General features: G+C 40.9%; 1 protein-coding gene across 1 annotated transcript in view; it reads left to right on the top strand.

Annotated features, from left to right (window-relative positions):
- Positions 1-629: 629 nt before the first annotated feature.
- The window catches only part of LOC133466388 (junction plakoglobin-like), a 123,927-nt gene continuing 101,026 nt past the window's right edge, over positions 630-23,530 (top strand). The window contains exon 1 of the mRNA XM_061750031.1: positions 630-779. The gene's annotated coding sequence lies outside the window, so the exon portion shown is untranslated. The remainder of the gene's footprint in view (positions 780-23,530) is intronic.

Below are 23,530 nucleotides of genomic sequence, written 5' to 3'. Positions count from 1 at the left end.
ATTTTTAAAAACAAAAGTACAAGTAGAGAATATCTTCCTCATGTCAATGATTAAAAGAAGGGGGGGGGGGGGGGGGGGGGTAAAAAAAAGCTCATCTAGGGTGTATCATTGCCATCATTTCAGAAATGTGGGGGAGACAAAATTTTGAACCAATTTTAAAATATTACCCTAAAAAGTCCAAATCCTCAACTTTCAGACGTTAAAATGTAAATACTTTTTGATGTCCTTAGTATTCCATCAACTCAGGCTAAATCCAAAAAAAGAAAGAAAAAGACATTCATTCACATCAACTGAGGAAAATGTATACAAATTTTGGCCCATTTTAGTTATACATGTTTTGAATCAAACATTATCCCAGTCATTCCCAAAACTTAAACAAATACCGGTTTGAAATCTGAAAATTCTCTCTTTCAAAACATCCATTTTTATGTGTTACAAAAAAAAAATCACAACTTTATGATTCCTTGTTAGGAAATACGTGCAAAGCTTGTTAGGCTTGAGGACTGGAAAGGACGCGTTCCCAAAAGTCAGAGTGAGAGCTCATCCTTTTTCTTTTCTTTTCTTTCTTTTTCTTTTTTTTTTTTTTTTTTTTCCTCCGGTGACGCGCTCGTAGCGGATGCTGCGCTGGTCTGGCCGCTCGCTGCACACCGCCTCTGACACGAGAGACGAGAGAGCGCCGCAAACCTCTGGAGTGGATCTGCACCTCTACTACGCAAATTGAGGATATAGTGAGGGGGGACATAAGTTGGCTGCAACATCCTACTGTCCAGTTAAACAAGGTAACCAAGCCCATATATGCTCTTGAGCGCTGGTTTATTAATATTACGCACGGACGTATGAAAGATGGTTAATTAACCTCCAGCCTGTGGTCATCCTGCAGCATCCTTTCAGTCGGTTGATTGGTAGAATTCGATTTTGTGCGTGTGCGTGTTTGTTTGTGTGTGTTTGTATTAATGAAAACTTCAAGTTGACAAAAAAAAAAAAACCAAAGCAAAACATAAAGAAAACATCAATGAACCTAGTAATACGTTTTTGGAATGTGGGAGGAAGCATGTACCCAGAGAAAAACACCATCCAGGTTGTACCGCAAATTTGAAATGCCCTCAGCTCACTAAACTTGGACGACAAAAAAGAACCAAGATACCATGTTATCTCGCTCGCCTGGTCGCGCAACGTTACACGAAATGTTACCGGCTTGATGTTGTATTTTTTTGGAATGCACAATCAATTGGAAATATAAGCGAGGTGACCAACTTACCTGACGATTCGGTGAGAACGGTGACGTGACATGCTTCATCTGAAGTAGAGAGCTATCCAATCCCTACTTTTTAACTTTTGTTGCTAACCAGAGTTAAATCATCGGGCAACAAACTATAATAGACTGTTCTGCGAGAGGCAGCAAATGATTGACAGACTATTTGGTCACGACTCCTGTCACTCCACTCTCTGATTGGCTCCTCACCAAGTTTTAAAACAATAATTAAAATCCAATTAGAGTCATTAGATGGGAACAGAAGGGGATGATTTTTCAAAAGATCATTTTATTAATATTCCACTACCAGGTCATACAGACAGTTTTAATAATAATAATAACAATAATAACAATTAGTAATATGACAATTTTTTTTTTTTAAAACTGCAGACCCAACATTTAAGTGAACTTGTCTTACGTAGCACCATCCGTATACAGTGATAGCACATTTTCCCATTTCCTTTCTTTCTTTTAGCGTTTATGTGTGCGTTTTCATGTGCTCTTGTACAACTTGTAGAAGCATCTAATTCCCAACAGATATTAAGTCTGAACTGTATCTGTGTCTGGAGCGGAAGAGCTCTTTAGGACAAATGTAATTGTCACAAATGGTATTTAACTGTGGGTCTCTCGCTCACACACACACACACACACACACACACACAGACACGCACGCACACACATCCACACACACACGCACTCAATTTCAGCCCTGAACTCTAATTAGTGATTAAGTCAAAATGCAGGTATAATGGTTAGATGAGTGTCAGAATATTTTCCACTGATGAACATATTCAGGAAGATGAATGTACAGCACTTCACCTTAAACCTTTTTTTTCTGCACCTTCAGCAACTCTAGTACATCACACGAGGATTTTTCATCAGTCACACCTGAAGTTCATACTGTCACATGCCTGTTGTGACAAATGCAAACAATATACAGTAATTACAGTGGTTCTCAACTGCTGTCACCCTGGGACTTGCATTTTCCTATTTTCTGCAGTCGTGACCCACTTCTATAGAAGTTAAGAACAATAACGATTTTGTTTTGTTTTGAAATAGCGCCTGAAAACACATGTACAGTGTATTATATTTTGAAACGCCACTTCCAATTAATTTGACATGCCGCCAAATGTATATTGCTAGTAGACTTTGCACCGATCTGATTGGCTTGATCGGTATCGTCCGATAATGAGCATTTTATGCTGTTCATCTGATCGGCTTTAATGTCATAATTTGTCATTGATCGGCTCCGAAAAAGACATTTACTCCGCGTTGTCATTGTGTACAGTATATTTGAATCCAAAAACTAGTTTTTTTTTTAGCCTTGTCTTTTGACGTAGTACAGTAAATATCTGACCACCAATAAAGTTATTAAAAAAAATAAACGTCAGCAGTGTGAGACCGACAACACGTTTGAAGCAGACTTTCACGATTGCACTATGTAAGACTACTGCAATAAAATCTTGTATTCCGATACCACCGCAACCCATCCTTTACGATCACTGGGCTTTATCTTGTCAACTCCAATGTGATCGGATACACTCGTTACCATGGCCACGACAACAACAATGGATCGCGCGTATTGTGTTGGTCGAAAAAGAAAATAAAAGAAAATGGGGACAAACGTGTGGTGGTGATAGTCACCGGTACTCGGGAGAAGATCTTCATTCAAGCATTGCTTGAGGTATGTTCACACACTTTTAATATGATACGGCTCACAAGCAGCCAACAAAACAGTTACGTAGCCTAGCAAGCTAGTCCTAGCACTAACGGTTGTACATAAACATGCCACCGTTCTGTCGAATCATGCTCTAAAGTTTCGGTGTGTGTGATTTAATTTAATTACAACAAAGTAATTTAATTACAGTAAGTTAGCACCCATTATTTCTGTCCTGTTGTAATGTTGGTTTGACCCAACTGATTAGAATACATAACCTGACAAGAGAATATTTTTGAAGATACTCATGTATCTCATGTACTCATGTCTTTTAAATAGACACATTGCTCCATCTTGTGATCGGATCGGTGATCGGTTATCGTTTTTTTTTCGTTTTTTTTAAACTCGGTGATCGGTGATGGGCCCCAAAAATCCTGATTGTGTCTTTAACTAGGCCTGTCATGCTAATTTTTTTTTTAAAGAAGATATATTTTCTCCAGAACTATCTCGATAAACAGCAATATCGTTTTTTTTTTTTTTTTTTAAATACCTCTGAAATCATGAAACATAAACCCTGCCCTTGAGCTGAAATTGTGTGGTTGATCCGCTGAAGATGAGCCCTTCACCTGTCAATTAAATATGCAGTAGATATGCTTATAGATAAAATTTCTCCTTATTTCTCCTCCTTCAGCTAGTTCTGAAAGTTCCGAAAGAAGCCAACCACCAATGGTGTTGGTTGACCTATCCTCACAATATCCAATTTTACTTGGAAAATCCTCCTTGAAAATATATTTTTTTAATAATAATAATGTCGGACACCAAGTCGATTGCTCCTCCTTTTCCATCAGCTATTTTGGGTGTTATTACGTGCATATCGCTCGACAGTTCAGCTTTTGCTCTAATCAAACGATCGGCGACAGAATAATGTCAAGATCTTTCTGTACCTTCTCGCTGGTCCTGTTTATCCATCCATCCATCCATCCATCCATCATTCAGCCATTTTCTTCCGCTTATCCGAGGTCTGGTCGCGGGGGCAGTAGCTTTAGCAGGGATGCCCGGACTTCCCTCTCCACAGCCACTTCATCCAGCTCTTTCGGGGGGATCCCGAGGCGTTCCGAGGCCAGCTGGGTGACATCTCTCCAGCGTGTCCAGAACACCTCACAAGGGAGGTCTCCAGGAGGCATCCGAATCAGATACCCAAGCCACCTCATCTGGCGCCTCTCAATGTGGAGGAGCAGTGGCTCTACTCTGAGCTCTCTCCGGATGAGCGAGCTTCTCACCCTATCTCTAAGGGAGAGCCCGGACACCCTGCGGAGGAAATTCATTTCGGCCACTTGTATTCGGGATCTTGTTCTTTCGATCACGACCGACAACCCGTGACCATAGGTGAGGGTAGGAACGTAAATCGACTGGGAAATTGAGAGCTTCGCCTTTCGTCTTACCTCCTTATTTACCACAACTGACCGATACAAAGTCATCACTTCAGACGGTGATCTCATCCCCGACCTGCAGAGGGCACGCCACCCTTTTCCAACAAAGGACCATGGTCTCAGATTTGGAGGTGCTGCTTTTCATCGCAGCCGCTTTACACTCCGCTGCGAACCGCTGTTGTGAGAGTTGGAGATCACGGCTTGATGAAGCCAATGGAACCACATCAACCCCATACTCCCGAAGCACCCCACACAGGACTCCCCGAGGGACACGGTCAAACGCCTTCTCCAAGTCCACAAAACACATGTAGACAGGGGGGGTGAATTCCCATGCACCCTCGAGGACCTTGCCGAGGTGTGTCGAGCTGGTCCACTGTTCCACGGCTAGGACGAAAACCATACTACTCGTGAATCTGAGATTCGACTTCCCGACGTACCCTCCTCTCCAGCACCCCTGAATAGACCTTGCCAGGGAGGCTGAGGAGTGTGATCCCCCTGTAGTTTGACACACCCGCCGGTCCCCCTTTTTAAAAAGGGCTACCATCACCCCAGTTTGCCAATCCAGAGGCACTGTCCCCGATGTCCACGCGATGTTGCAGAGGCGTGTCAACCAGGACAGCCCCACAACATCCAGAGCCCTTAGGAACTTATTACTTAATTATTATATCGCCTGATTGTTCAATAGTTTTCCCGGACTCCATAAATTGTCATTGGTGTGGTCAGCCAGCAAGCAGTTGACACAGTAAGCTGATGGCGATTTGGAGGGCTGTGTCATTAGCCGTTAGTGGGCTCGTGGAATGCCGGCAGACTGGTGTTGGCTCTGTCCAATAATCCACAGCCTTCCTCCGTCGAATAATCCACAGCCTTGCTCCTTGTGCAGCGCATAGCATACAACAGAGCATCTTAAGGGAAAGTTAACTGTTTCATATGTTTGCTATCTCGAGAGCTAATGAGCTAGCGAGTGAAGGAGCTAAACAGCTCGCGCCAGCGCGGCGATGTCGTTTAAAACGACATTGCCTCTGTGGACCGGGGTTAGCTTGTCCATTACTCCATAGCCTTGCTCCATGTACAGTGCTTAGCACATAACAGAGACACTTAAGGGGATAGTTAACTGCTTATTATGACCACTAGCCCACAAGCTAACGGCTAAGAAGCTCGCTCCACCATGGCGATGTCGTTTAATACATCAGCGCCTCGCTCCGAGTTGTGTGTGTTAATCCCCGATTAACACACATCGGGAAAGTTAACTGTTTATTAAGCACAACCTCAGCGGCACGTTATTCAACCAGTTGTTGAATACATCGAACATATTTGATTGATAGGTAAAGGACTTGTCTCCAGCACTTTCAGCGGACCAACCACACAGACCTGCAGCTTGAGGGTGGGCTTTATTTTTCACGATTTCAGAAGCATGAAAAACAACAACGATATTATTGTTTATCTTGATAGTTTTTGGGAATGTATGTTGTCCTAAAAATGTGTTATTGTGACAGGGCTAATAGCAAGGGCCGCTCAGAGACTGTGGATGGGCCTGATGTGGCCCGCGAGCCATAATGTAGGTCTGGTCCAGCGTGTAGACTGCCTTTCCCCTGTAGAGACATGCACGGACGCATGCACACACACTATTCTTCCCCTTATTGCAGTCAAGGCAGCCTGTTAATCAGTGTGAACTCTCCCATTTTTGGCACAGTTATCAGGCTTTGTTGAATTCTGTTTTCATGTCATACTGGAAATTGCAATAGAGCTCACCTAAAATGAATTCTCTGATGAGTCCATTTTCCGCATGGTTGCTCATTTACCCTATTGCAAATGGGCTATATGTGAGCTCCTCTTCGAGACAACCTTGTAAGAAATATGGAAAAGACACAGACACTTGAGTGTTAACTAGAACGTGATTGCAAACTGGACTGTTTGAATATGGTTCATGAGTGAAAAAAGTACAGCTGTATCTTACAACCAAACTACCACCTAACCAAACAAATCAGAAAATGTTTTCAATGCGTACAATCCCTTGGATTACCTACATAGCTAAAACAAATGCCAACAGTATACGAGTAAAGAAAATGGATGCATGGTTCAAAACAAACAAGAGTTTTTCTTTCATTGAGATATTGAAAACTTGACAAGAGACATTTGAAAACAATCCCTGCTGTGACACTTGAGGGCAAATCATGTCATTTAAATTCTGTGCCAGTCACACCAGCATGTGTACCAACCGTTTGTCCTCCTGGGCTGATCCAAAAGTGTGGTTATGGAAGTCGTGTGTCTGCACTGGTTGCAGTAAATGTTAGGGGTGGGGAAAATAAGCGATTCTTAGATGTAGCGCTTCTACTTAGTACTAAAGTTGCTAAGAGTGAGCTAAGTCTTTATTTACATAAGGTGTAGGTATGAAAATGTACATCTTGTGATCTGCTCTTGAGTGTCAAGTTTGTTTATACACTAGTTGGCTTTAAAAAAATGACTTGGATGTTGAAAAGATTTGGAAAGAACAGAACTGGGTCTTCCTGTTTAACTATTTCTGTATTGCTTTGGTCAGTGCATAAAGTGTAAATTTGACCGAACTTGACCTCCACATGCCGTTTTATCTTCTCAGATGGATTTAATTCATGTTGACAATACTGAGTGCAATGTCCCAGATATAATACCTGTTTCTGACAAGAATAAGATTAATATCTTAACAAAATAGAATTCTGAAGTCATTGTTTTTAGTCGTAGCTCTGCACATCTTGTCTTTCTCCTTCGAAGACCCTGTGTTATTTCGTCGTTTGGAGGGTCATACAGCAACGAGGGTTATCTGTGTTTTTGTTTTCAACAATTCACTTCCATGTAGTGACTGAGATACATTTATATTTTCGAGATGATCCGCAACTTCAATGCAGATTTTAGTTGAATTGGTTGAGTAGTAAAAGGAAAACCACACTCCTCCTCCTGAATCTGAGATTCGACTTCCCGAAGGGACCCTCCTCTCCAGCACCCCACCTCCAGAGCCTTTAGGAACTCCGGGCGAATCTCATCCACCCCCGGGGCCTTGCCACCGAGGAGCTTTTTAACCACCTCGGTGACCTCAACCCCAGAGATAGGAGAGCCCGCCTCAGAGACCCCAGACTTTGCTTCCTCATAGGAAGGCGTGTCGGTGGAATTGAGGAGGTCTTCGAAGTATTCTCCCCACCGGCTCACAAGTGCAAGTGATTGTGGTATTAGGCAGCCCTAAAAAATGTCGCAGTTCTGGTGGCGTCTCGCTGGCGGCGCATGGTGTGTCCCACACTGCAGTTCCTGCAGCAGGTCCGGCGTGAGGTTCCTGGCTCGGCATGCTTACCAGACTCTGGGCACGTCACCTGTGACCCTAGTGTCAGCTCCTTGCTGGGCGTCTGTCCAGGGAGTCTGCGCCTGCCACGTCCGAAGGTGAATTGGTTCTGGGCTTAAAACAGATTAATTCTTGCCATTAATTTTTATTTTATTTCTTCAGTTCGCAAACCGAGGTTCCACTGTATAAATTAGGGGAAATGCTAAACCTGCTGATGTAATTTTGTCCCTCACCATATCCTTGAATTAATTTTAGATCTTGCAATGGCCTTCCTCTTTATAGCTTGTAAATGCAAAACAAGATACTGTAGCATTTTGTTAATATCAAGCAGCAATGCATTATTAATATCAATGCATGCGCAGTGGTGATGGAAATGTGCTTACGAGAGAGAAGGCGATTATCACTCTATGGTTAGGCAATCGTAAGTCACACAAATGTTCTTTAATGACCTGGCTGGCCTTGCCCATGCTGATCAACCTGACCTCTGTTTGTCAGTCTTTGTGAATACAGAACAACACACCGCAATGCCAATATGCACATCTTAGCCACTTAAGGGGACTCTACTGTGTGTGTCTGTGTGCATGAGTGATAGCATAGCATCTCAGGACATGGTCTTGTGTTGTATTGAGGTCAGATGAAACTCAGAGTTGAGTTGTACAGCTGGCCACAGAGTAAGTAACGTGCTCTCAACACAAAGTGAAAGAGCATTCTTCTACAATAGCGTGATCGTGAATATTAGAAAGTCCTAATGTGTGTGTGTTTCTTTTTCAATTGCGAATAATTTCATATTTTCACAGATACATGAGAAAATATACTTGTGTGACGTATGCAATTTTGCTAAACAAAGTCCCTGTGGCAGATGTTATGCTTTCAGTATAATCCCTAATTTACAGTACAGAAATTATTGCCATGCTGGTGATGCACAAGTTGCTTCCAGGACCACCAAAGTAGGTGGTCCTGTGTTGCCATGTTAAAGACAGAGACACCATTGTCTTGATCACAAATCAGGGCACCATGAATCAGAGTTGTTTTTGTGTGTGTGTGTGTGTGGGATAAGGTAACATGGTACATTGCCTCGGAGAACTTTCCTGCGGCAAAGCCTTACCATTGATTGTTTTCGCACACTGTGCAACAACATTTAGATTAAGAAATTAATTACTTTTATACATTGATAAAACCCACCATTTTATATCAATAATTCACAAAACCTTTATTTTTGCGATGGGTTTTTCTTTCATTTTGAATTTAATTCTTTATTTCGGATGTGAAAAAGTAAAAAAGTAGCAGAAAAAAAACCGAAAGATTTGATCTCTATCTCTACCTCACAGATGCTGGCTTTTGAAGTTTGCGTACGGATGGTTCTTTTCCTCTTTGGCCCGGAGGACACGACGCCCACAATTTCTAAAAACAATTTGAAATGTGGACTCGTCGGACCACAGCACACTTTTCCACTTTGCATCAGTCCATCTTAGATGAGCTCGGGCCCAGAGAAGCCGGCGGCGTTTCTGGGTGTTGTTGATAAATGGCTTTTGCTTTGCATAGTAGAGTTTCAAGTTGCACTTACGGATGTAGCGCCGAACTGTATTTACTGACATTGGTTTTCTGAAGTGTTCCTGAGCCCATACGGTGATATCCTTTACACATTGATGTCGGTTTTTGATGCAGTGCCGCCTGAGGGATCGAAGGTCACGGGCATTCAATGTTGGTTTTTGCCCTTGCCGTTTACATGCAATGATTTCTCCAGATCCTCTGAACCTTTTGATGATATTATGGAGATGATGAAATCCCTAAATTCCTTGCAATTGTACATCGAGGAACATTGTCCTTAAACTCTTCTACTATTTTCTCACGCACTTGTTCACCAAGAGGTGAACCTCGCCCCCATCTTTTCTTGTGAACGACTGAGCAATTCAGGAAAGCTCCTTTTCTACCCAATCATGGCACCCACCTGTTCCCAATTAGCCTGTTCACCTGTGGGATGTTCCAAACAGGTGTTTGATGAGCATTCCTCAACTTTCTCAGTCTTTTTTACCACCTGTCCCAGCTTTTTTGGAACGTGTTGCAGCCATAAAATTCTAAGTTAATGATTATTTGCTAAAACCAATAAAGTTGATCAGTTTGAACATTAAATATCCTGTCTTTGTAGTGTATTCAATTAAATATAGGTTGAATATGATTTGCAAATCATTGTATTCTTTTTTTTTTATTTTTTATGCTTAACACAACGTCCCAACTTCATTGGAATTGGGGATGTACATTCTACTTGCTACTTTTATATTTCTTCATCTATTTGTTTTGGTATGTCAGAGAGACTTCTGACTCAGGTGCTGTCACATGGCTCTGTTTTACCAATCCAACCTAACCACTAGCGTAAATGTGAAATGGACTTTTACTTGTATAGCGCTTTTCTATCAAAGGTACTCAAAGCGCTTTAACTTAATTCTGCATTATCGTGACCATGTTTGTTTTGTGTCACCAAAATTTAAGTTGAATACGGTGGGCGACTGGTTAGCACATCTGCCTCGCAGTTCTGGGTACCAGGGTTCAAATCCCGGCCCCGCCTGTGTGGAGTTTGCATGTTCTCCATGTGCCTATGTGGGTTTTCTCCAGTCACTCTGGTTTCCTCCCACATCCCAAAAACGTGTGGTAGGTTGATTGAAGACTCTAAATTGCATGTAGGTGTGAATGTGATTGCGACTGTTTTTTTCTATGTGCCCTGCGATTGGCTGGCGACCATTTCAGGGTGTACTCCGCCTCCCGCCCGAAGATAGCTGGGATAGACTCTAGCACGCCCGCGGTATGACATTTAGGAATGTTAATGTTACTTCAAACATTTCCTGTGTAGTTAATAAAGATTTTATGATGGATGGATATGGTGGTGATGGTTCTTTACAGGAAGGGCCACATTCTATTTGGAGTTCTTCCTGTTAGAAAAAAAAAAACTTATTCTAAATTTCAACAAATCATTTCACATTTCACTCATACTTGACCCGAAATAAGTAATTTCCTTATCTTGGTGAAATAGCTACTGCACGTTCCCAGAGATGCATGCTACTAACCTGGAAGTTGGGCTTACCACTGGGTTGCCACATTAGTCTGTAATTTCTCCACTGAGAAAATTGTCCCCAAACAACAGAGAGAGGTACTTCTCTTGTTGCCATGGTGAACTCAGCTGGTTTTAGCTGGCAGGTGTGTGCTAAGACTATATGTTTGTTTGCTTCTGTGTTTTGTGAGCAAGAGAGAGACATACATGCGATCAGGAGAACGAAGACTGTAATTAGAATGGGCTCCCTTTGAATGTTTTCGAGACAGTGTGCACAAATGCAGAGAGTTTTTTTTTTTTTTTTTTTTTGGGGAGGGGGGGGGATATGTTTGGCTGTGTGAATGGGAGAGAGTGAGTGAATGAGTGAGTGAATGAGACATCAAGGACAGCCAAGCAATAAACCGGTCAGAAGTCTGCATGATAATGAGTTGTTAGGGAGCAGACTCTCCACGCACGCAGACATTCTCTCTCTCTCTCTCTCTCTCTCTCTCTTTCTCTCTCTCTCACACACACACACACACACGCCTACCCTTCCCACCATGTCTCCTACTAGTTTTATCCTTTTTTTTTTTTTTCCAGCTTTGCTTATATCATTTCTGTCTTGGAGGTGCATCAGACACACACGCACGCACACGCACACACACGCACACACACTTCATTCCTTCCCTTTCGCTACATCAACTCCTCTCCTCCTCCTTCCTTTCTATCTGCCTTGCTGTCTTCTCCCCTATTCACTCTTCTTCAGTCTCGTTCTCATTACCACCTCCTTTCCCCCCTTTTTCCAATTTAACTCCACTGCCACCACGACCGCGTACACAAACCTCGATAACAGCCGCAACCATACACTTATACACAAACAGACTCAGACAGGGGCATGGATACACAGATATGGCAAATGTAAATTATGCCAGTCTGACAGAACATGACCACACACACAGACATGCACACTTTTTTTTTTTTTTTTCTTGCCAAGGGGAGTCAAGCCCTTGCTACATGTCTTTGTGTGTGTCCAAGGGGAATGGTGTGTTTACAAAGGTATGCATGCATTTGCATGCTCTGCTGTCCACCAGAGTAGAAGTGATGCTGTTGTTTGCAGTGCGGTCTATAAATCTGTTGTTTTCAAAGCCTGTGTTTGTGTGTGTTGTGAAAGTGTTAAAATGTGAAGCCAAGCGAAGCGAAATGATCGTGACAAAGCCTTTGAGACAACACGTAGCTCTTATGTTGGAAAATGTGTATTCCTGTATGCTAATCAGCTTGGCTTTTGTTTTCATTATTTCAGGTAATAGATTAGTTGGTTGACTTTCCACAGTCTTGATTTAAAAAAAAAAAAAAAAAAAGTTCTGGTCATCTTTTTTCAACATTTTCACTAATTGTACTTTTTGAATGAGATCATCTTTTAATCAAACAGGAAAATAGATTAATAAAGTTACATCATCTTTTTGTGAAAGAGGGAGTCAAATTGCCCTGAAAATTACAAACAGGAATGAGATTCATTCCCACTTGGTGTGAACTGGTCTTTGGGGATTTTTTTATAATGCTTGTATTACAGGTGAGGATGTCAGGTTCGGGTTTTCAAGGTGTTGGAGGCAAGAAAGTGGAGGACCCAATTGCATGACATTTAGGAAACGACAATGCAGCAACCCTGACTGAAAGAAAACAAGGAACTAAATACAAATTGACGAGACAACAAGGAACACTTGGACAAGACACGAGTGGCCGGAGGGAGCTGATTGGTTGACACAAGATAGAGCGGTTGACGAGAAGAGTTGGACACAATATCCAAACGAGCACACAAGACATGAACATGGGACACAGGAAAACATGAAACAAAACTAAATGTAATGTAAACTAAAACACAGACCATGACAGAGGAAGGGTATTTGGTGGGATTGTTTTCTTTTAAGAGTCTGGCCAGATTGGAGACTAACCTGTCCTGGGTGTTATCGCCCATGTAGCTTGCACACGAAACACGTATGACATGTATTTTTAGGGATTTCAATTTAAAAACAGACGAAGCAAAGATTCAAAAGATATTTCCGTAAGAGATACTGTTGTAATAAGTCTTAATTTCTTTACAACCGCGTTTATGTTTATCGTCTTATCAGCTTCACTCACTGGCCACATGAATGAAAGTCAATGAAAGTCATTCTATTATCTGTCCAGTGTCCCTGTTTATCAACCGTCTTTTTTTTCTGCAGACTGTGCAGCAGCAGCTAATCAGTCACGGAACTGCTGCTGCGTTTACATGCGCAAATGAATCAGGTTACTGACATTCTCTCCACTTTTTCACATTTCTCTGAAATCCCATTTTACTTGCACTGAGTGTAATTTGAGGCTCCTTTTGGCTTGTTTAGAGATGAGGGTTTAACAAGGTGTGGCGTGTTGCTACTAGCTACTTGCTGCAAGCTGAGTGGTAAAAGGGAACTTTACAGCTCTGTTGTACGTATGTGATTTTCATTTTTTAGTTGATTCTTGCTTATGGTGGTGCTTTTTTTTTATAACATGCCCTTGGAGTATGTCAACTTTTTTTGCCAATTGCCTGTCTATTTTCGTACTAGATTTGCTCCAACTACCGGCGATAGAAAGATGATTCTGATTATACAACTACAAAGGTCCTCATAATTAATGGATGCTGTTGTAAGAATGGTGTAATGAATGTGGATTAAATATATTCTGATGCCTTGGCTTTCAAACAAACTATTCACTGCACACAAGTTCCCCAATTTACTAGTTTTTGAAGTTACGAGCCATCACTTTTAGCAATGTTCTTGCTTTGCGTTGTGAGCTTCAGATGCACCGCCGCTGGAGTGAAAAAAAAAAAAAGGTTTTCATTAGTTGTAGTTGTCGCTAGCAATGCTGAGCCCACAGCATTGGATGAGCCATGTCACTGAACAGTAATGAACGCAGGACGTTTGGTTGTTTAGTGTCAGTCGACCCTGGATGGTTGTGTTTGACTGAAGGGGCTAGCTGCTAGCCCCAGAAGCTGCTAGCCCTTCAGGAGCTCGTACCGATTCCATCAAAACGAAGAGTAGCGATCCAAGAAAGGAAATAATTGGGAAATTACCAGGAATTAAGGAAAATAGTAGACAGCTGCAATATGTACCATGATTAGTGTGAATTTTGGCTTGCGCCAGTGTTCAGTAGTTACACCACTATCAGCACTGTGGTCGACTGGTTAGCACATCTGCCTCACAGTTCTGAGGACCAGGGTTCAAATCCCGCCTGTGTGGAGTTTGCATGATCTCCCCGTGCCTGCGTGGGGTTTCTCCGGGTTTCCTCCCACATCCCAAAAACATGCATGCTAGGTTAATTGAAGACTCTAAATTGCCAGGGGGTGTGAATGTGACTGCGAATGGTTGTTTGTTTATATGTGCCCTGCGATTGGCTGGCGACCAGTTCAGGGTGTTACACCGCTTCTCGCCCGCAAATAACTGGGACAGGGTCCAGCACACCTGAGACTCAAGTGAGGATAAGCGGTGCAGAAAATGGATGGATGGATATATCTTTACATTCTCTTTTATTATGTTGTTTTTATACAATACAGTACATTATCATTAAAAACAAAATGGTTGTGTAGTTTTTGGAGGCTCCCACTGATTAATGGAATTTCAATGGTGAAATTGCTTATTTATTGAAATTATTTACTGCTGTTTATTTTCTGCTGTTAATTTTTAATTGTCATGGATTACAGAAGTGTTACCGGTAACGCGTTACAAAGTAAAAAAAAATCCGCCATTTTGAGGAACGAGTGAAGTCACGCGTTACTTTTCCCGGAAGCGTAATTAGACTACAGATACTTCTTCAATTCATCAATAGTTACTTTTGCATAATCAATGTCTCTCACCAAATAGTCATTTTTAGCTGGCGATTCAAACACCAAGGAAGAGAAGAAATCGATTGGGAAGTGATTGTTTATTACACAATGCACAGTGATGGTGCAGTACCATAAAAGTGCAAAGAAATGTACGATTTCACTGTCGTTCATTTCATTGTTGTTATTTTTCTATTTACACATTAGGAATACAGTTTTGCTGCCGTGTTAAACGCGCAATGCATTGTGGGTTAATTATTCATATCGAGTGCGCGATCATCAATCGGTCATGGAGGGTAAGGACGGACAATCCATTTTTTCTGTACCGCTTATCCTCACTAGGGTGGAGCCTATCCCAGCTATCTTCGGGCGAGAGGCGGGGTACACCCTGAACTGGTCGCCAGCCAATCGCAGGGCACACATAAACAAACAACCATTCACACTCACATTGACACCTATGGAGAATTTAGAGTCTTCAATCAACCTACCACACATGTTTTTGGGACGTGGGAGGAAACCGGAGTACCCGGAGAAAACCCGCGCAGACACGGGGAGAACATCCAAACTCCACACAGGCGTGGCCGGGATTTGAAACGCAGTCCTCAGAACCGTGCGGCAGATGTGCTAACCAGTCGACCACCGTGCCGCCAGATTACTGAGAATACTTAGCTTAAATAATATTTACAAGGAAAAGTGAGAACTCTCAACTTCGTGTGTGAGCTGGTTGAACGCGCTTGCACAGCTGACGTCACGTAGTAAGAAAAAAGGTTTTCTCGCTCTTCGCATTAAAATTACTGTGGTGGGAGTAATGGTGTGTTGCTTTCATGGACCACAATGGATAATGCTCTTTTTGCACTGTGGATAAGTGATATAGCTGCCACTTGGCAGCTGCTGAAAGTAACTAAGGAGTTACTTTTTACTAACTTAATTACCTCTGAAATCAAGGAATCAGTAAAGTAACTAAGTTACTTTTTCAAGGTCACTGTGGCAACACTGACAGTAATCTGTTGCATTTACTGTGTTACATTCTCTTAAGTAACCGTTTTGGTTAAATTGTACTTGTCAGAGTAGTTTTAATGCAACATACTGAGTACTTGAGGATATATATATTTTTAAGAAGACTACTTTTGTATCATTACATTGAGCAACAAACTGCTCACTACTTTATTTTTTATTTTTAATATTATTATTTTTTTTTACTAATGTATTTATTATTGCGTCAATTTATTTTCGTTTGTCAGGTAGACCCCTGTCACATCACTTGGTTTTACCAATCCAACATCCACCATAACCGCAAGAAAAAGCTGTCTCCCTTTGACCAATCAAACAGAACCAGCCAGTCACATGACTGCACACAAATTATCTGCGTCCCCACACAGAAACAAAGTTTTCACTTTGAGCTTGTGCTGTTTCACGAGCATAAACAAACAAAGTTAACTTAAGAGCATTTCTTATGGCTGAATTTGGCTTAATTTCTTATTTTATAAATAGTTCATTCATTATTTACTCAGTTAAATTAATTTTGGTTGGGCAATATATGAATTTTTATTTTCATATTTTGTATTTGTATCTATTTGATGTTCATGCTCTGATTTAAACAAAAATACAACAGATGTTACTCATCAGTTAGTCATTGAGTAGTTTTTAACTGAATACTTAGTATTACTCAAGTAATTATTTGGAGGACAATTTTTTACTTTTACTTGAGTTATATATTTAAGTAACACTACTCTTACTTGAGTACTATTTTTGGCTATAAAAGACACCTTATTTTCATCAATCCATTTTCCACACCGCTTATCCTCACCAGGGTATGCTGGAGCTGGAGCTGATCCCAGTTAGCTGCGGGCGGGAGGCGGGGTACACCCTGAACTGGTCGCCGGCCAATCGCAGGGCCACCTTCTTTTCATTCCATTTTAATTCAAATGTGAATTCAAAAAAAGCTGTTTTAATTTCAGAATGTAAAATCTGATATTTCTTCCATCCATATTTTAAAATTCTGCCTATGTTGCATAAAAGTATTTCCTTGGGACCAGTCACGCGTTGTCTTCTTCTCTTGGGAATTATTTGTAAAGTTAAGTTCGGTCACCTTTCCACCACGGAGATGGTTGCCCATGTTCAACTGATGGAAGTGTATACGTGCAAGTGGAATTTTATTCCAATTCAAATAGTCTGGGTGTGTTAATCCACCTTTTAAAAAACCAAATACCGGGAGATTTTGGTGTTAACATGCATATAAAAGTCTGTTTTCAACCGATTTAATGGAGTAGTTCTGTTTTCTTCAGGGTATGTTAACATAATGACTTAAATAGTTTGGTGCTGAGAAATGCTCAGTGGGTTTTTGTGAGATTTTTGATGGACATCTCCCTGCTGGGGATAAAAAAAATAATGGGGGCGAACCAAAGCAGCAATTGTAAATGGACAGCAAACAATGAGCTGAAACTCATTATAAAGCTCATTAAAGCTGACAAGCGCTGCAGTGTCAGTCTATCTCTCCGGTTCATCACTATGAACAGTGCTTCGATAATATTTTCTTCCTCTGTTAGCTGCCTTGGTCTGCTAAAAACATGCTGGTGCTTTAACACTCACTAGAAATGTTTCATTTAGTCCAGACTATGTGTCGCATTTTTCACTTATCACTTAGAAATAATAATTGTAATCACAACCTGAAATTTTAATGGACTTGCTATTTTAAGTGGTTCTCATTCATTTTCCAAAGATGATTAGCCTTGTAATACACTATTACGAATGAATTGATACGACCATCTGCAGTAAACATAGTGAGGGAAATTAAATTGTCACAGTAGCAATATTCACCATTCCACTAACAAAAAATAGGAGCAACAAATAAAGTAATAACCATACCAGTCATTGATAAAGATTCTTCTTCTACTTCTTCTCAAATTGCCTTAGTATTACCAGGGTAATTTGCATACCATAACAGTACCATTCACGTGCGCACCAACTGCTTATCATCCCAGTCTCATTCAAAAGAATATTTTTAACTGTACTTTGTGCATAATTGGGTTCATATTGTGCATTATTCCCGAATGTGTCTCTGCTAGGCGGCACGGTGGGCGACTGGTTAGAGCGTCAGCCTCACAGTTCTGAGAACCCGGGTTCAATCCCCGGCCCCGCCTGTGTGGAGTTTGCATGTTCTCCCCGTGCCTGCGTGGGTTTTCTCCGGGCACTCCGGTTTCCTCCCACATCCCAAAAACATGCATTAATTGGAGACTCTAAATTGCCCGTAGGTGTGACTGTGAGTCGAATGGTTGTTTGTTTGTATGTGCCCTGCGATTGGCTGGCAACGAGCCCGATGACAGCTGGGATAGGCTCCAGCACGACCGCGACCCTAGTGAGGAGAAGCGGCTCAGAAAATGGCTGGATGGATGGAGGTTCTTACTGCTTTTTAGACAACATAAAAGCGTCCCACCGCACCACTCATCAGTAGCACTGCCTTGCTCATTTGCCACATCCTGTCCTACCCTGGCCTGCCCTTTTCTGTCCTCTCTCATCTTGTCCTATTGGTTAGTTGTTGCATGTCCTCACCAGGTATCTCCCCCATCCACAAATCAGAACATGATTTGACTTTGACTTCTGCTGTGGTTCGCACCCCTATTCCTCATGTTCGGTCTGTCCCTTGGTCTATCCCCTAAAACCCTTTTTTGTGCGGCTGCATTTTCAATAAACATTAGAGTGATTAAAAAATGCACAGCAAAACTGTTCCAGCACCAAAGGCATACATATTCAACATTCTGCATGTCCATGCAGCTGAACAGGAGAGGTTAAAAATGATAATAATTTAAGCCAATTCCCAGGTGTCTTGACAACGTCTGAAAATTGTATTTACATTTGTAATAGCCCTGGTTAATGTTTTTTTTTCCTCTTCCATGACACATCTAAATTGGGTCACATGGGAGAAAAAAAATCAAGAATGTATTGCCCGAAACGTAGCATAAATCCAGCCAACTTGTCAGCCCATTTTCTTAATTATTCTAATCTTTTAGGAACTTTAGTGATTTATGTATTCCACTTAAAATACCCAGAGGGGAAAACAGACATGCAAAAAGTGTATTTCAAGCAGTGATATAAAACTCAGATTGTCAAACTATCAGCCATGTATGAAGGAATAAGCTACCATTGAGTGATTTAAATCGGCTTCAGGCTGCACTTTTCAAAATGTACAACAGCATCAATGAGGTAGCACACAAAGCTTGAGAAGTAGCGCACAAGGCAGGATTAGGAGATTGATAGAGTGGGACATGATTAGATGTTTGGAGGATAGATAGGAGAGGGTGACAGAGAAGCAGTGATGTTGTATAAAGTGAGAGCAAATCACAAAGAATGGGCTTCAGAAAAAGTGTGTCTTTTTGTGTGTGTGCATGTGTGGGTGTGTGTGTGTGTGTATGGGGGGAGGGGGTTAAAGCTTTGATGGGTATGTAGGAGGAATGAAAAGCCTGTCTCCCCCTCTTAACATCACACATGCGTCGTCTTCGTCTTTCTGCCTCATTTCTCCTCAGCTTGTTCTTTTCCTCCGACATCTCAGCTCTTTCTCCCTCTCTCAAAACTCCCTTCTTTTCTCTCGTTGGTTATTGTCACACGTTGGCTTTAAAGTAGCTACACAGATAAAAACACATGACTCTTTCCTGATGCTTTCCTCAATCAAGGTTAGGGTTAATTTAAAGGTAGACATAAATCAGGAGGAGAAATTGATGCTTGGGTATTTCTATCTTTGAAAAACTGAGGTTACAGAGAGTTACAAGGGCTGACAAAATGTGTCAGCGACTTTCTAAATGTGAGTCACAAGAAGATTGTTTGTCACCTCAGACAGAATGGAGTGCAGCAGAACCCCCTGAGGCTAATGGTGCTGACAGTGAGAGAGGGAACTTCAGCTATGGATTTGGAGTACATAGAGGAAGGATGTCTGCTCCATTCAACAGTCACCTTCACCAATCATTTCCAGTATGTTCATCTAGTATTAACAGATGAATGCAGTATTAAGACCACAAGTATAAATTATGCCCTTCACAGACCCATTATCACTGTCAATGTTTATTTTTTATTTTTTATTTTTTTTTGGCTTGGAATTATTGTGGCGGCAGGGATTGAACCCCGGTCCTCAGAACTTTGAGGCAGATGCTCTAACCAGTCCGTCACCGTGCCGCATGGTAGACACACTGTAGCCCAAATAACACTAAACAATTCAGGGAATTTTTGTTTTGTTTTTGGGGGTGGGGTTGTAGGCACAGCTTGATGACCAGCTGCATGCTGTAGTGAATGGCCCAAGTTATTATCAATAATGAAGTGGCAATAGTGCAGAATAGCCAAAACAGGGTAAATGGGCGCTTTGTACTTACAGTATATAGTGGGGGAGGGACGACTTGTGTCAGAGGGCTGCTTGTGTTATTTGGCTTCATTTTAGCCCAGTCCCAAAAATCCAATCAACTGAGAAAATGAAAAAGATTTTAAGAGGGACTATTTCTAACAGAGGCAGAGAATGGCAAAAGTTGGTAATATTATGGTTGACAAATCTGTTCATATTTCATAGTTTAGAAGTTTTGGAGCTGCAATAGAAAATCATGCCTCAGTTTAGCAATTAACCCCTCCCCTGCGGAGTGGGCCACACCTAACTTTGAGGCTTTGACATTTTGTAACCCTTTGGCATCCATGTTTGCCCATGGATTTGATATTACATAACCATGGTCAAGTTCTCCAAAAGCCACCTAGATGTTTGTTAGATACTGGTTCTTGCTTCATGCTAGCGCCACCTGGATTACCTATAAACATGAAATGTTTTGAGCCCTAGTTTAGTACAGAAGAGTCTGCCCATGGAATTCATGGCTGTTTTCTATTCAGATGTCATTTGACAATACCAATTGGTAAATTCCATGGGCCTTCAATTCTACAGGGAGAAAAAGGATCCTAAAGTGGGGTGATAAGGTGTGAATGTAAGTGATGCCTGTGATTAAGTTGCGACTAGTGATAGGCTGGGATAAGTACCAACTCCACACAATCTGAAACAATATAGGCACTATAGAAAAGGGATGGATAGATGATAAGCTAAAGTGACACTCGACAAAATACCAAAGTATTGCATTAAATGATTGGATTTTACATTGAAATCTGTGAAATTCATATACTGTAGCTTTATAGCTAGTTTAGAGATCAATTTTTGACACGCACGCATCAGACTGAAAAGGGCAATATCTCATCTGCCCTGCAACAGTAAGGTAAACAGTAAATCAAGAAGAGCAACAAAGTCAGGGCAATCCCTTCACTGCAAGTTCATTTACATATATTTTTTGTCTTTAATTTCTTGCCCTAGTGTCTTTCAACTGGATCGTCTTGAGGAAAAGTCATCAACCTGTTAAGGTGTAGGGCTTGAATTTGATTTAAGTGCTCGATATTGATTCTGTAAGAAGTAGAAATAAACGAATATTTGAGTAAATTTTGACAATTTTGAAATATTTATATTTGATGCCATGTAAAAATATTTCGTATGTCATATCAGATTTTTTAAGCCATAAAACATCTAAATATACAAATGTGCACGTAACTTAGTTGTGGACGTTGAGTGCAAAAGTACAAAACAGTTGTGTATATACACTGAAAAGGTAAAGTGTATCGAAACTTAAATATTTATTTCCTCTTGAAAATTGTAATGAAAATAAAACAAATGTGGAAAACAACCTATTTGTCCACATTGAGTACAAAAGTAAAACACATGATGACAGCTCTGTATTAAAAAGTGCATGTATACTTAAACAATATTTATTTACCTATTAGGGTTGGAGTTACTATTATTATTTCCAGGGTTTTTAAGTCATACCTAATTAGCTCATTCATTGCCAGGCTTCCCAGTTAACATGGATATTTGACTTCTAAAGCCGTCAATGGCAGTGAATGTGTTAATTAGCATATTTGCGGCATTTTGACAATTGTCGGTACTTTCTTCATCAAACCCCTTTCATTTATTGCCTTTGTCAACAAGTTTGCTATATTACTCCCTGTGTGTGCGTGTGTGTGTGTGTGTGGGGGGGGCTGTAGTCAGCAGAACATTTGACACTAATTCCCATTCCTTAGAAATTAAATGAGAGGTGATAGTTACTGTATGTCCAACCACCAAGAGGCACTCTTTCTGCCGACTTGAGCGACTCCAAAATCGCTGTCTTAAAAGGCTATGTACAGCTTCGTGACGGCAACTTCTGACATGTTTTCATGTTATTACGTATCGTGTTTCGGGTGTCTTTTGTCTATTTCCTGAGTTCCAGAGGAATCCAAAGTTACTCCAAACGTCAGATTTAAAAGTAGAAGTCGCTCGCAACACGCTGCTGCTTGCTTTAGTCGCCATTTTTTTGGTTGCTTGGTCGAGTGCATTACACACAACGCGCCCCCTACCGGCCAAGAGGTGAATTGGTTCAATGGATTTGCTGAATCGATATTGATTTGCCTGGAGGAAGAATTGCAATGCATTGATCAATCGATATTTTTACCCACTCCAATTAAGTTTTTTTTTGTTTTTTGGGTTGCCTGTCCAACTACTTTAGCGTGTGTATTTTGTTTAAGTTTGGATCTACTTACACAACAGTGACAGGCCTACCATTCCCACCACCGAGACACAGTTGAAAAATGTATAATTGGGGGATTATGATATCGCTAAAGCATTAATGTCCCCAGGCAAGAAGTAACAATTTATTGTTGAGTAAGTTATTGGAGTCTGCTTTCATTTACTGGATTAAGAAAACAGTGTAGAGCATTTTAATTTGAGACCTGTAGCAAACCTAGAAAAGTGTGGAAATAATATTTTGAAGCTTCCAGGCAAAACTAAAGAAATCATTTTTTCACTCAATCATCCTCTCTTCTCCGACCCTTGCTTAAACACCTTGACATTTTCTCCTTGCCGATCTTTAATGGCCCTTGCTTAAACATCTTGACATTTTCTCCTTGCCAGTATTTAACATCCTCTATTCCTTCCTAAAACACTTTTTCCAAAAGAAAAAAACACTTCACCTCCTTCGCTATACCTGTGTTACAGCCTTTATCCCTCTCACATGGTGTTTTATTTTTTGGTTATGTTTTAATCTGTATTAAAAAAGGACATGGCAAAAAAATGTAGGTGGCAGAAAAGCTATTTTATGAACCAATGCATCCAAATCTGTACACTGAACAGATTTAAACAGAAATAATTAAAAATCTAAAAATAATCTAGCATAACTCAAGTCTCTTTCAATGTGGAGGAATAAGGTGGGGATAAATGAAAGTGGTGGAGGAGGAAAGAATTGAAAGAAAACCACAGCAGATTAACACAGAGATGATGAGAACGAGGCTGAAGAAGAGGGGGAGGAAAGGGGCTGAGAAGAAAATGGAAAAGAGATTTATGTCATTGTGTTCAGCAAAGCAAACCAAGTTTAAAAACTGAAGAAACACTCAGGGAAGAAAAATGGTATACTTCTACTTGAGCTATTACTTTAATTAATTCAGCATTTATGTAACATTCAGTTATATCTGTGATTTAGCACTAATTACGGCAGTGATCCTGCTATGTAAAATGTATGAATATTTATCCTAAGCGTGACATTAGAGTAGGGGTGTCCAACTAATTTTTGTCATGGGCCAAATTGTAGTTACAATTTCCCTCAGAGGGCCATTATGAAATTGAAACCATATAAATGTTTAATCGCCTAATCACATTATTACATATACACAACAAATTGAAGGATACATTTTGAAATCAGAAGACAAGGATAACAGTTTTTTCAACTCTTGTTCAAGTTACTGTAAAAAGGGATTTGGTAATGAAAATAATACAATATCTCAACATTATTGTTTATTATTTATTACATATGAGAATTTGAAATTTTGGTGCAGATTTGGGCAAGAACCATGGCATCTGACGCTTATGATTTGCTTTCGCGGGCCACATAAAATGATGTGGCGGGCCGGATCTGGCCCCCGGGCCTTGAGTTTGACACCTATGCATTAGAGAGTCAATTAAGCCACTTATTTCAGATTTATTGGAATGCCAGAGTAAAA

This window comes from Phyllopteryx taeniolatus, chromosome 16 (genome assembly GCF_024500385.1).
Source record: "Phyllopteryx taeniolatus isolate TA_2022b chromosome 16, UOR_Ptae_1.2, whole genome shotgun sequence".
NCBI classification, from domain to species: domain Eukaryota; kingdom Metazoa; phylum Chordata; class Actinopteri; order Syngnathiformes; family Syngnathidae; genus Phyllopteryx; species Phyllopteryx taeniolatus.
This window is presented reverse-complemented; position numbering and strand designations above follow the sequence as displayed.